This window comes from Camelus ferus, chromosome 13, assembly GCF_009834535.1.
Source record: "Camelus ferus isolate YT-003-E chromosome 13, BCGSAC_Cfer_1.0, whole genome shotgun sequence".
NCBI lineage: Eukaryota > Metazoa > Chordata > Mammalia > Artiodactyla > Camelidae > Camelus > Camelus ferus.
The window spans coordinates 23,226,201-23,240,907 of NC_045708.1; the positions used below are offsets into that span (position 1 = coordinate 23,226,201).

Sequence of the window (14,707 nt, forward strand, 5' to 3'; positions counted from 1 at the left end):
TAAATCCTTGCCAGCCCTGCCTGGGACTTCTGGCTGTGAGTGCTACTTTGCAGCCCCTCTCATTCCACTCCAGCTCCATTGTCTTTTTGGCCTTTCAATATGGCAAGCTCCTCTTTGCCCCAGAATCTTCACATACTGTTCTCTCTGCCAGAAATGCTCTTCTCTCATCTCTTCCCTGGTCTCAGCTTAAATGGCCCTTCCTCTGTGAAGTTTTCCTTGATCTTCTCTTACTCCCCAGACACCTCAAACCTCTCCTTTGAAGCTCTTATGAGACGAATTAATTATTTGCTTGGTTATTTGTTAAATTCTGTCTCCTGGAACAGACTGTGGGAGACCGCACCAAGGTCCACTTCTTTCCTCCTTCCAGAGGAACTCTCTGCTTCCCAGATTCCCTTGCAGACTCCCTTCCCATGTGACTAGTCTTGGCCAATGGATGGCCAGGATTTTCCAGTCTCTCTTCTCCTGTCATGGTAACTGAGAAAGTCATGTGTTACTATGGATGCAGCTTCAAGATGGTAGCGATGCCTCAGCCTAGGTCTCTGAGTGACTAGAGAAGAGGACCTAGGATGAGCATATGACACACATGAGAAATAAACTACTCGTGTTATGTCACTGAGGTTTTGTGTTATGTCATTGGAGGTCTTTGTTACTGCAGCATAGTTTGGTTTATCCTAACTAATTATTTATCGTAACTAATGCTCTAACAGAGCAGTGCCTGGGCCTTGTTCACTGCCTTTCCAGAGCCTGGGACCCTCACTGCGACATAGAAGTAGGTGCTTTGTGATTACTTGTTGAGTGAGTGAAAAAGTAGAACATGTAAGATGTGGTTTCTTCCTCAAAGAATTTAATCCAAGAGATGGATACTCACACACATAACAGAGTATAATCAGGGGCTAAATTGTAAAAATTAAAGAAGAGGGAGGGAGGTCAGTGGGTTGAAGTGGTCATGGAGGGCTTCCTGGAGGAGATTAAGGAGGACTTGAAGATTGGAGAGGTTGAGAGTGGGCTTGATGCTCACCCCGTCGTTTGTCTCTCCGTTCAGCAAATATTTAATATCATGAACTATGATAAGTGCTTTGCCAACAGTGTGACCAGAGGACTGCAGTGTTCTTGGGAACCAAGGGAAAGCACTGCTCTCCATACAGAGGACCTAGAACAACCTCCCAGAAGAAGTGGTAAGTAGGTGTTCCCTAGGGAGATAAGAGATGGGCAGAAAAGAACTAAGGATCCTGGGCAGAGGGAACAGCAGGAGCAGAGGCCTGGAGGCATGAAGGTGCACAGTGTGCTCAGGGACGGGGCAGTGTTTAGTGTGGCTAGACCGGGGGTAGAGGAGTCTGGCAGTGGCAGAGAGGAGTTCAATCTCTTCACCAGTGACTTCTCATACCTCAGCCCACACGGATTCCATTCAGACCATATTAAAAGCATCTTGGATGATCTCAGAAGGCTTTTTAGAGAACACCTAAGTTAAGACCTGAAGGATGAGTTAAAAGTGACTAGGAAAGGTGGGAAGAAAGGACAAGGGAGGGTATTCTAGGCAGAGGTGACAGCATGTGCAACAGGAAAGGGCCAGGCCTGGGATGGCAGCTCACTTTGGCTGAAGTGCAGCTTTCCAGGACAGCTTTCCTGGTTAAAGAGGAGGCTGGTGAAGTGGGGCCAGATCCAGTTGCCCTCCCCCCATAAATCTCTTATAAAGATTCCAGCTCAGCAGCCATCAAAGCCTTCAGGATTCTGCCTCCCATCTCCCTCTGCACTCTAAGCTCCAGTGCCTTTGCATGTGCTCTATTCTAAGTGCCTAGAATTACAATGATGATAATAATAACATAATAACATTTGTTCGGCCCTTGGAATATGTTGGGTGCTGTGTCAAGCATGATTTCATTGAATGAGATCAACAACAACATGGGTTGATGCATCTTTTAACGATTTTTTTTCTTACTAGACTTTATCTTTTAGAATAGTTATAGGTTTACTGAAAAATTGAGAAGATATTGCAGAATTCCCATATGTCCCTCCACACCCCTCCCCCATCCAGTTTTCCCTATTACTAACATTTTATGTTAGTATGTGATGTTTGTTTTAATTTGTTGCAATTATTGATGGATACTTTTATTGATTTATTATCATTAATTGAAGTCCATTGTTTATTAAGATTTCCTTAGTTTTTACCTAACGTCTTTTTTCTGTTCCAGGATCCCATCTAGGACACGCGTCACTTTTAATCGTTGTGTCTCTTTAGGCTCCTCTGGACTGTGACAGTTTCTTGGACTTTTCTTATTTTTGTTGACCTTGACTGTTTTGAGGAGTACTAGTTAGGTATCTTTTTCAGCTGCCCCTCTATTATATCTAGAGAAGAGGACCTAGGATGAGCATGTGACACACATGAGAAATAAACTACTTCTAGGTTAGTGGGAGAAGACCACAGAGGTAAAGTGTCATTTTCATCACATACCGTCAAGCATGCGTACTGTCAACATGATTCGTGGCTGCTGATGTTGGCTTTGATCACCAGGCTGAGGTCGTCGTCAGGTTTCTCTACTGTGAAATCATTCTTTTCCCCCTCGTTTTCAGACTTTCCTTTGGAAGAAGTCCCTGTATGCAGCCCACCTCCAAAGACTGGAGAGTTGTGTTCCACCTCCTTGACTGTCTACATAAATCATTACATAAATTTTTTCGAATTCTTCTGCACGAGAGCTTTGGCTTCTTTCCCATTTATTAATTTATCATTTCACGGAACTTCTCAACAATGGGTGGATACTTACCACCCCCATTTTCCCAGAAACTGGAAAACCCTTCCTTCTTCCCAACCCTGCTCACCCCAGACCTAAATTCTGAAGAAATTTTCCACCTCCCTGAGTGGATAAAAGTAGGTTCTTCTGTGTCTTCTACATGCCCCACCCTCATACACAACAAGTTCCCTCTACACATATGTATTGTGCTCTGTACTGGGCTAGGGGCTTGAACACGAATGGTCCACGTAGGCCCTATCCTGCAGTTACTCACTGCCTTGACCTCCAGTGCTAGACTAGAAGCTCCATGAGGGCAGAGACTTTGTCCAACTTGCTCACAGCTGCATTTCGAGCCAACCAGCATGGCGTCTGATAGTAGGTCCTCAACCACTACTTACCGAATTGGGAAATGCTTTCTGGCGGAAGGCAAACCCTGGCAGGTGATTGTTTATGTGTGTTACCTTCCCTGGGGACTGGATGCTCCCTGAGGGCAGGGCCAGCCTTGATTCGTCTGACCCAGAGAGGCTAGTGGCAGTGAGGGTCATAGGAGGTCTGAGCCCAGTGAAAGGACCCAGGGACGGGTCGCCTCCCCAGGTAGCAGTTAAGTTTGGAAGCTGACACAGCCCGAGAGGCCGAATCCGGAGGACTTGGTGACTGATTGGCTGGGGAGGGTGAGGCGGGAGGAGGAGTCACACACAGATGGCTCTGAGGTCTGGCGCTGGGGACAGCCGGTGCCACCTCTGATAGACTCAACGAGGAGAGCCGCTGACAGTCTCCGGCGGCCCCACCCTTTGGGGGCTCGAGCCTAGGACCAGGGAGGGCCGGAGCTTCCTGAGGGAGGGGTGGCCTGGCCTGTACAAACTTCTGCCCCCCATCCCCTTGTCCTCATCTTAAAAAAAAACTCAACCTGGATTTTGAGCACGATCGTTGGTTATCAGGTGTGGGGGCCCATCCTGGGGGTCCCCTCCTGCCTGTCGCCTGCGAGGGAGACCCCCAGGGGAGGCCTGGCCCAGCGCGGGCTCGGCCCGGTCGGGGCCTCGGCCCGCCAGGCCCAGCTTCCCCAGCCCGCCGTGGCCGGGGAGGGGGCGGCGAGGCGGCGGCCCGGCCTGGGCGGGACAATGGCCGCGGCCGCCGGGGCCCCGGGAGCCCCCGCGCTGGGGAAGGGGCTGGCCTAGGGCCCGGGCGCCGGTGCCCTCCCCGCGCGGCTCGGGCGGGCGGAGGGGGGCGAGGAGTTCCTTTGTGGCTCTGCCTTCGGCGCGGCGCGGGCGGGGGGCGCAGCGCAACTTTGCGAGGCGGCGGCGGCAGCGGCGAGCGCGAGACGAGGCCCCGGGGCCCGAGCGGGGCCCCCAGCGCGCGGCCCGCCCCCGCCCCCCGCCCGGCCCCCTCCCCTCGTGCGCCGTCGCCCGCGCCCGGCGCTGCCCACTCGCGGGAGCCCCCGGGGCCGGACGGGCTGCGCAGCCGGAGAGGCGGGGGCCCGACGCGGCCCCCCCCCGGAGCCGGGCGCCTGGCGCGGGGGCTCGCCGAGCGCACGGGGGGCCGCGCGGCGCTGCAGACCCAGCCTCCCGCCGCCGCCGCCGCCGCCGCCGCCTCGGCGCTTGCAGAACCCAGAAGTGAACAGCAGGCGACCCGGAAGGTTTGCGCGCGGCTCCGCACCGAGCCGGAGCCGGAGCCGGAGCCCGGAGCCGGAGCCCCAGCCCGGCCCTGCTCGGGCCGCCGGGCGCGGGCTGCGGCCGCGTCCGGGAGCCGCCGCCAGCACAGCCAGGTCCGTGCGGGCCCGCGTCGCGGGGAGCGGGCCCGGCGGCGGCGGGCGCCCGCCCGCGGGAAAGTTGCGCCGAGTTGCGGGAGGGGGGCCGGCCGGGGCGCGGGCGCTGTCAGCGCGGGCCGGGGCGCTCCGAGGGCCCGGGGCCGCCTGCGCCTCGGGCCGGGCCCGGAGCAGTGGCGGCGGCGGCGGCTGCGCGCGGGGTAGGAAGTGTCTCTGGCGGCGTGTCTGGTCTGCTCTCCCGAGTGTGCGTGTGTGTGAGTGTGTGTGTGTGTGTGTGTGCGCGCGCGTGTGTGTATGTGTGTTTTCTTAAGCCGGGCTATTCAAACCTGCTGCAATTCTCCGGTAAACAATGATTCATGGGGCATAATGCAAATAAACGGATTGCAAACGGCGCGGTTCGCGCACTTTGCAGCCGGCCGGGTGGAGCGGCCAGTGCCGGATTTCTCCCTTTTTTTGCAGATCTGCAGAATATGGCGTCCCTGTCCTGTTTTAAAAATAAGCCAGGCTGCCATTTTTGTTTTTCTTTTGTCTGAAAATTTTAATAAAACTGTCTGAGAATGTGGGAGAGGCGGCTGGAAGCAGAGGGGGCACCCGAAGGGTTGGCTTTTTTCCTTTTCTTTGGCGAGAGCCGCGAGCCTTTCGGGGAGGTGAGACACAATGCAATTGCACTTTAAAGAAAAAAAAAAAGGAAGCCGCTGGGCGATTTCGGGGGGAGGGTTGGGAATTTAAAGTTAACTTCGAAAGTTTTTTTTTTAAGCTTTTTTTTTTTTTTTTTTGGAAGTCGGTGAAATGCCGCGAAAGGATCTCGGGGCGCATTTCTCCCCCCAGCCAGTCGCCTTTGCGGGGGTTTTTGGGAAAAAGTTAACTGCCGATTTCCTCAGAACTGCGGGTGGGGGTGGGGGGATGTGGAGGGTTGGGGATGGGGGTTTCGGGAACCAGGAAATGTCTTTTGGAAGAGGCCTATTAAATGGCATAGTAAGGAACTATATTCTCAGATTTAGAGGAGATGGTTGTCAGTAGGGGCTCTGAGTGAGCCCGGGGTTTCCAGCTAAGACCCTTGGCATGAGAAAATAATCCTGCTCTCCCCTACTCTGCCCTCGAGCAGTGTGGAACCCTCAGCTGTGAGCTGTGTCTTGAGGGGTGGGTCTGTCTCCTTCATGGGTGGCCGGGGCCCCATTGTAGGCGGATATCCTGCCCTGGGTGCTGGGGTGGCTCCCTGAGCCCTCAGGCAAGTGTGCTTGGTAGTTGGAGAGCCCCTTCCCTGACTTGGTAGGCCTCCTGGCCCGGGTTGGTGGCATCTGGTGGTGAAGTATCTCTCTGGACAGGTCAGGGCTTGCTGGCTTTCAGACTATAGAAAGGTTCTGAAGGCCAGGCCCACAAGGTCTGGGGTGGCTGGCGCTGTCCAAGGCTCCTGGGCAGCTTGGGCCTGGTCTTTCCCTCTTCGGGAAAGTCTGTCCTTGGAGGACCCTTAGCCTGTCTAACCCCTGCCCCAGAGTCTTCTGGAGGGGAGACCCCTCTCGTCACTCTGGTCTGAGTCCTGGCTCCACAGGGCAGTGTGAACTCACTTTGGGCAGAGTCAGGCAGGGGTTGAAGCCTGGGGTTTGGGGGTTTAGGATTGCAGAACTTGGTATATGAGGGCCAGAGGGTACCAAGCCAAGCACTTTTCAGATCGGGAAACTGAAGTCCAGAGAAGGCAAGTGACTTACCCAAAGTCACACTGCCAGTTGGAAGGAGAGCTGAGACAGCTACTCAGATGTTCAGGTTTTCCCTTCTAAGCTCTCTGCACTCTTCTCTGTTGGGGGCCCTGACCCCTGCAGGAGTCATTTTGGACAGGACTGGACTGAAATGGGACAGCATGTCTCTTTTCACTCTCCCCCTCCCCCCATCATAATCCTGCCTGGGTGAATGGAACTTTACAGTTTGCACAGTGTAGTGCATGGTTGTTAGTTATCACATCAGGTTCTCCCAGAAACTCGGTTGGGTGAAATTGTCGAGGTGGGGGTACTTTACTTCATTTTAAAATTTAGGAAACTGAGGCTTGGAGAGGTTGAGCTGTGGCAGAGGAGGGCTTAAACTCCAGCTTCTGGATTCCTTGTCCACAGAGCCTCTTCCTGGTGGACTTTGGTGCTTGTGGACCGATTTCTTTCTCAACTTGTAGTTTTTGATCTTTCAAATCCTTCTGTTGACCCTATGTAAAAAAAAAATCTAGAAGCCCACCCCCTAAAGAATGTCAGAGTTAGAAAGGCCCTGAGAGGTCATCTGAGCTCAGAGAGAGGAAGCCACTGGCTTGAAGTCACCCAGTGATTTGGGTCCCAGGTAGGTCCAAAGAGCCCTGGTCTCCCATCTCTCATTCTCTGTGAGACACTACTTACTGCCAAACTCCACTGGGCCCAGAAGGCAGTGATTGTTGGTGGTGCTGGTGGTGATGGGGCTGTGGGCACTATAATGGCCAACACTTGGTGGACACATGGGTTTGTCCCAGGGGCTGAGGAATAGGCTATCTGTGGTCTTGGGGGATGGAGGCAAGATGGTCCCAGGTGGAGAGGAAGCCGATGTGTGGATGAGGTGTAAACTGGGTCTGAGCTAGCCTGGCCCCAGCCCTTCCCTGGGCAGACACTTACTTCCCTGCCTCTCCGTAAAGTGAGAGTCATTCATTCCTTCATCTCCATGCATTAGTTCATTCATTAGTTTGCTAGATCATTCCTTTGTTCTTTCATTGTACATTCATTAGTTTACTGGTTAGTCATTTCAGTAGTTGTCCATCTGCCGGTCCATCCATCCATCAGCTCACCTAGCCCAGGTTGGACAGCCATGTGAGATACAAGTGCAGTCCATCAGGGCCTCAAGGCCAACAGGGTACAGAAAGCACTAGCTAGGGCAGTATTCATGGATGCCTACATGACTCCCCAGGGAAGGTCCCTTGGAGAAACGGAGGCTTGAAAATACCACAGGAGTTCCACAGACTATCACGATGGTCAATCTGGGTCCTAGGACCGAGACCCATTTGTGAATTGAAATTTACAGTTTGTGAAGTGTGGTTGGTGTATGGCTTGTGTGACTTTGGGCATATTCTTCCCCTCTCTGAGCCTCAGGGGTTTTTTTGAGCCTCAATTTCTTGATCTTTAAAATGGGGTAATTTCTGTGATCTCTCATAACTGTTGGGAATGATCACAAGGTGTCTGCTAAGTCTCCCAGCCCTGGCCAGGCACATGGTGTTTTCAGAATGAGCCACATGATCTGGGGGCCCTGCAAACCTTGTTTAGCCTTGTCATTCCCCTGCTGAAACTCTTCTAGGCATTTTGAAGAAGAAAAATCTAAAGTCTTTTGTGAGCCTACAAGGCAACAAGGCCCTTTATGGTCTGGGCCTGCCCACCCTCTACCTCAGCTCCCCTGCCTGCCCCTCAGTCTCACCACTTCCAGCCACGCTGGCTTCTTTCAGCACCTTGAATTTACAAAGCCTGTTGGCAGGGCCTTTGCACATCCTCCTCCATCTGGGATGCTGGCACGGCTGGCACCTCCTTGTTTCACAGGTTTCCACTCTGTTGGGGCTTCCCTGGCCACCTGCTCTGTAATAGCTTCTCACTGTCACTTTCGGCCACATCAGCCCTCTTTTATTTTCTTTTGCAGCTCTTATTGGTATCTGAAACTTTCTCGTTTATTTGTACTTCTTGCCTGTCTTGACAGCTGGCACGTGCTTAAACCCCATGCAGGCGAGTGGGCAGGTGGGTCCAGCCCAGGGTGGCTGTGGCTTTTGCAGAGGCCCAGAGATGCTGGGAGGTGGGGTGGGCCCGGGTGTGGCGGCTGCCTTGGCCGTGGGACAGCGCCTGGGAGATGAAGTGACACGGAGCTCTGCCCTTTCCTCCCCTGGGAGGCTCTGGGCTGTTGTCGGGAAATAATGAGATGATTAAATCATGGGATCTAAGAATCCTGGTCTCTTCCAATCTCAGAACCTCAGCATCTGAGAAGCTTTCTGCCTCAGAACCTTTGACACTTGGAGTCCGCACATGATCCGATCTGGGATTTGGACTCTCACAAAGGGGCTCTCACTGCCTTACTTATTGAGTTGCACACAGTACTTACTTTGTGCCAGGCCATGTTCCAAAAGGCTTTATAAATGTTGACATATTTAACCCTCATTGTTATTACCCCCATTTTATAGCCAAGGAAGTTGAGGCACAGAGAGGTTAGGTAATTTGCCTAAGTTCACAGAGCTCATCAGGTGCTTTGTGGGATGTGAACCCAGACTCTTTCTTAGAATCCCACAGCTGTTGAGGGGAAGCCCAACCTCACTCAACCCCTGCACAGCGGGAACCCCCTTCCCGCATGCTTGACAAAAGGGCCTCTGATCTCTGCTGGAGTGACAGGGAGCTCCCTCCTCACCAGGCCCCCTGGCCTCCCTTGGTCAGACATTTGTCATTGCTGGAGAGGTTTTCTTAACAAAATGTAAAGGGCTGCACCTCCCCTGTGAATTACACTTGAGAAGTGAAGTTCATGTTACGGTTTCCCAGTGCATTTGACTTTGTGGTTTTGTGACTTCAGTAGCTTCTTCCTCCCCACTGGGTTGTGAGCATCTTGAGGGCAGGCAGCCTCGGGGCCCGGTGTTGAGTGTATGAATGAGTGAAGCTGTGAACAAAGCATCTGTGTCCCCAGCTCCTCCTATCTGTGCAGCACCATGCCGGGCACTGGTCCAGGGTATTGGACAGGCTTGCTGTACTTGTGGAAAAAGGATGGTTATCTCTCTGGGTAGCCCCATATACCCAGTTCTTGGAGAACCATTTGAGATCTAACGTCATGCACTAATTGGAGAGAGGGGGACATCACAGTTTATCCAGCCAAACCTTAGTTTGTCTGTTGAGGAAACTGAAGTGGGAAAGGAGAGGAGTAGACCTTGTCTGAGGCTACCCACACCTTCTGATGCTTTGCCTGGTGGGCTTTCCTCTCCCCAGGTGCCAGCAGGCTGCCACAGCATGTACCTTGGGGTTTCAGGGCAGCAACAACCCTTGTTGGGAGGCTGCTCCCTCTGTTGCACCGGCTTCCTTGTCTCCACGATGTGGGTAGCATTCCTGGATACATGGGGCTGTGAGAGGGACCAGTGCCCCACCTGGCACGTGGGCGGGATTGAGAAGTGGGTGCAGTGGAAGTGGGTGGGGGGCTGTGGCTGTGGCTTCCTGCAGCTAGGGCTGGGGCCGGACTTTGGAGGCTGGGTAGGATTTGGGAAGGGGGTCGAGTGGTGTCTTGAGTGGATAATGTGCGTCCTGCCTTGTCCCTGCATCATCTGCGTGGCAGGATATCTCTGGGAGATGGTCCCTGCCATTTGGGTCCTTCCTTCTCTGAGCTTTGGGCAAAGGCTTCCTGTTTCTTAAGGGGACAGTCTCATCATTTCAGTTTCTGGGGTTCAGTGGGGAACACCTGACTGGGTGGACACACCCCCTGGACACACTCAAATACACACTCACATGTATTCACACTATCAGCCAATCTACTACCACCTTCAACCCTGCTCCCCCACCCCACTTTTGCCAATTTGAGGTGCTCCCCTACTGTTTCAGAAATGCCACCAGAGGTGCCCCAAACTGGACCTATAGAGCTGGGGGTTCAGGAGACAAGTCCTCTGGAGTGTGTATCCACACACATGGTACACACCCATCACCCTGCATGCACCTCCCAGGAGACAACACATAGCTGCCTGCCTGCCCTCCTCGCGTACTTCCACACTCATGTACATGTCACGTTTATCACCTGCACACAGGCATACTTGTGCACATGTGTGCTTTACACGTAGGTGCACCTTATACCCAGGAGGATGCAGCCTCACTTTCTGGCTTTGCACACGATCCCTCCCGCGCTCCCATGCACTCGTGTGTGCCCATGCCCTGCCTCGACCTGCTTGCAGCCTGCCTGGACCTCCCGCCTTCATTCAGCAGTACTTGAGCATTGAATGTAGACCAGGCCCCATGCGCGATGCTGGGGACAGTGGTGAGGAGAACTGATGTGGTCCCTGCGCTGGTCCAGGAGACAGACATTAGACAAACACAAATGATAATATGATTAGAGACTTTGATAACTGCTGGGAAGGAACCACTTCACTATGATCAGGGCTTCCCTGTAGCTTTGTGCTTTTAGATTTACTATAAGAAGCACCCATAATGGTGTGTGTAGGAGGGAGGTGCTTCTGGGAGGAAGTGTTATCTGAACTGGCTTGAAGTTTTCCAGGTGAGGGCATTCCAGGCAGAGTGAACAACCGGGGCAAAGGCCTGGAGGTGAGAAATCGAGAAACATGGAGATGGCAGTAGCCCTGAGGCCTGGAGGAGGGTGTAAGAGACAAGGAGGTGGGTGGGGCCTGGTCTGCCGGGCCTTGCAGTAGGTCTTCCCTGGCCTCTACCCCAATCCGCTCCCTTTGCTGCCCTGCCCTGCCCGGGGCCCACTCATCGGTTGGCCTCCACCTCCGGCCTGAGCCCTGTCTGTCGTGTTCCACAGGCTACCCAGCCCAGGGGTCCTGAGATACAGCATGAGAACAGGCTCTGATCACCTGGAGGTTCCTAGCCTGAGACCCCTAGGATCTGTCTAGGAAGCTCTGGGGAGCCAGGCCACAGCTAGGGTTCAGCAGCTGGCTCTCTTGCTCTGAGTTAATCCCAGATTTGTCTCCGCATCAGTCTGCCAAGCAGCCCCTGTGGGTCCTGAAAGGTTCCCAGAGCTGCTGCATTCCCAGCCCCTTAGACGTTACTGGTTGGTCAGATTTACATGTGGGTCTTTGGAATGTTGGGAGAGTCTCCCTGTGCCTTGGAGAAGCTAGTAACAAAACAACAGCCCGCACAGAATCCTTACCATGTAACAGGACCTGTTCTAAAGGCTTTATATGTATTGACTCCCTGAATCCTCACCACAATGCTGTGGAGATAGCATTAGCACCCCCAGTCTGGTAACAGTCTCTGGGGCTTCGACCTAGGTTGTCTTGTTCCAGAATCCATACTTTTAACCCTTCACTGGCCACATTGCCCCTCAGAAGGCCCAAGAACCCAGGCTGTGATTTAGTTGAATCTCTCTTTTATAGAGGAAGGAACAAAAGGCCCAGAGGGGAAATGGACTTGCCAAAGGTCACACAGCAAGCTGACGGCAGAGGGGCCCAGCCTCCTCAGCCCTCACCAGTTGCACGACCTTGGGCAGGTTACATCTTCTCCGAGCCTCTTCCCTGCCCCAAGCAAGGAAGAAATTGATGTAGAAGCCAGCAGGGTGGGACCTTTGTGGCGTGCAGGGAACTGCAATTGAGAAGGAACTCAGGGTGGGGGCTTCTGGGTGCCCTGGATGTGCACTTTGTCATCAGTCATTAAGTTGCTCATTTTTGTTCTAAGCATCTTTCTGCACATGGATTATATTGAAGTGTTCACAGCATCCACATCACAGGTCATTAAGGAGCCTGAGTGAGAAGTGCCTGGAATGGAAAAAGTGCTTAGTACCTTCTTTGTAGTGTCCTTTCACACTGGCAGAAGGCATTCCCTGTGGGGATGGGAGCTAGGGGTCCCAGGGGGAAATGGAAGTAGAGAGGGGTATGTGTTCAAAGCCTGCGGTATGTCCTCATCCCTGAGAAGGCTGTCATGGCCCATTCTCTAAGGGAGGGCACTGAGGCTCCTGGAGATGGTCGCCACCCTGGGTGTCTCTAGGGGGCTGGTGGTGAGATAGAGGAGGGACAGGGGGGAGGGGGCAGCATCCTGGCTGCTGGCTGCCTCAGCAGCCCCATCGTGCTGTGATCAGCACCCCCACCGCAGTGAAAACAGCCCTCCCCAACCCCTCAGGGCTGCGGAAACCCAGCCTAATTGGATCCAGGACCCTCGGGAGCCTCATTCCGCACAGGAAGTTCCCAGGAGTGAGTTTCCAAGGCTGGCCTGGGTCTTGGAGGGTGGGGTGGGGCGCAGCAGCTGGGACTCCGGGCTCTGGGCTGCATGGATTGGGGGCACATGAGGGCAGAGGGATCGTGGGAGGAAAACTTTGAGCACATGGGGATCCCCAGGCTCTGGGAAGTTGGGAAATCTCAGCTTCTCTCTCTTAGACCATCTCCTGCTTGTCCCTTCCAGGCCCTCCTTCTGGCCCCGTTATGACATGTCCATTGAAAACCTTGACCATGGCCTTTCCCTGCTCAGGGACCCCCTGAGCATGGGCCCCCATGGCCTTTCATCCAAGTGTCTCAGCCTGGAACTTTGGCCCTTTATGAACTGCCCCAGCCACCTCTCCCTCCACCTGTGAATTCCTGCCCTGGGCCTACACCAGACCAAACATCAAGCTGTGTGCTTTCTTGCTTCAGGGCCTTTGCACGTGCAGTTCTCCCCACCTGGCCTGCCCTTCCCCAGCATCTATTTCTTGATGTCTCCCCTTCCCCCTGTCAGTAAGTCCCACCTTTGTGCAGTCTTTGTTCATCCCCCACTGGGATGAACTCATCTTCCAGGGAGCATCCCCACCCCTAACCCAGCCATACCCTGGCAGTAGCTTGTTGCCTCTCTCTGGAGCAGGGAGCGTTCGTGAAAAGGCTTTGCTGTCCTAGGAAGCTAGCAGCTATCCATGCCTTTGCACACAGGGCCCCTCTGCTTGGAATGCTCTTCCTCTACCCTCTTGCTCTTCTGGCAAACATTTCAGTCTTTGAGGCCCACATGGACAGACCCCCCCTCCTCCCTTGGGTTCCCTCAGTGAACACTATTGAGCAGCTCGGGTGAACTAGACACTTGAGCACCTACTATGTGGCCGGCACTAGGGTCTGGGGCTGTGGCGGTGGCCCTGTCCTCAAAGATCATGGCAGGAGGGAGTATTTAGAGGTGCAATACAGAGGTGGGGTAGGAAGAATGCAAGGGGTGACAGGTGTGTGTAACAGAAGAAGGTCAGAGAGTGACCTTCAGCTGAAATCTGAAGGAAAAGTGAGGTGAGATGTATGCCGAGTCTGGGTACAGTGTTGTAACGAAGAACCAGACCCCTGCCCTGATCTCAGGGAGCTCACAGCCACCTGGGGACTAGGTGGATAAGTAACTCAGCAGTTCTAGGGTGGTGGGAGCCCAGGAAGCTGTGGGAACTCGGGAGAGGCTGCAAATAGGGCCTAAGATGGGGATGGTGATGGTGATCAGGAAGGTATCCTCATGGCAGTGACACCTGAGTTGATTTCTGTTGGTTGATGGGCACCTGTCAGGGTTCCAGCTGGGGGACTGCCCCCAAGTGGGTTGGCACAGCCTGTGCAAAGGCACAGGTGGCATGAGAGAGCAACTTGTTTTGGGAACCTGCAGGTAGTTTAGTGAGGCTGGAGGGAGAGAAGCTGTGGGGGTGCACCTGTTGGGATGCATGTGGTCAGCAGGGCCTCCTTAGCAAAGGCCTCTGGGTCATGCTGGGGAGTTCGAACTGTACCCCAAAAGTTATGGGAACCCAGTAGGGATTTTAAGCAGGAAAGTGAGTGACCCAGGAAGGCTTTCTTTTGTTTGGCTTGGTCCTACCCCCTGAAGTCTCTGGATAAGAAGGGGAGTCCCTCTCTTCATGACACTCCTGGCTGTGGTCTGGGGTGGGGCTTGAAGCTCACTGTGGGACTCTGAGCAAGCCTCTGGCCCTCCCTGAGCGCCACTGTCCTTCTGGGTAAATCTGCAGGGCCTGAGGCCGGAGTCTGTGTGGGGCTGTGGGCGGGACCTGGGGTGTCTTGATTGGCCAAAGCTGGCTGAACCTTTAGTGTTTAAAAAAACTCCCTTAAAAAGTTACGTAGCCATGCTGCAGAAATGTCAGAGAATTCGGAAATGAAATAAACCAAAACTCACCCCCATTTCTGTCCATCCCAAGCCTGGAACACACCACTGCTAGTATTTCGGTATTTCTTTCCCATCTTTTCTCTCAGCACCTGGATTTTTGTATGGATGTCATTGCCCTGTCTTTACAAATAGTTTTTAAAATCTTCCCTTTCCCCCAAGTAATGTTGTAGCATGAGTATTTTCTAAATCACTGCAGGGTGGTTTTAATCCTTCTTCCTAATGGATCTGGTGTCAGGGTGGAAAGCATGGGCTCCAGAGCCCGACTTTCTGGATTCAAATTGTACATGCACTGCTTGACATCAGGCAGGTTACCTCATCTCTCTGTGCCTCAGTTCCTTGCAGGGTTGATATGAATGTTAAATGAGTCATTACGATGCCAGTAAACATCGGCTATTAATGACTGTAGACTGTGTCACTGTTCAACATGATTTACAGAGCCATCCCCCTATTGT

General features: G+C 53.5%; 1 protein-coding gene across 1 annotated transcript in view; it reads left to right on the forward strand.

The window, feature by feature from the left end:
- The first annotated feature begins 4,342 nt into the window (after positions 1-4,342).
- The window catches only part of ZNF362 (zinc finger protein 362), a 36,378-nt gene continuing 26,013 nt past the window's right edge, over positions 4,343-14,707 (forward strand). Inside the window, exon 1 of the mRNA XM_032495864.1 lies at positions 4,343-4,488. The gene's annotated coding sequence lies outside the window, so the exon portion shown is untranslated. The remainder of the gene's footprint in view (positions 4,489-14,707) is intronic.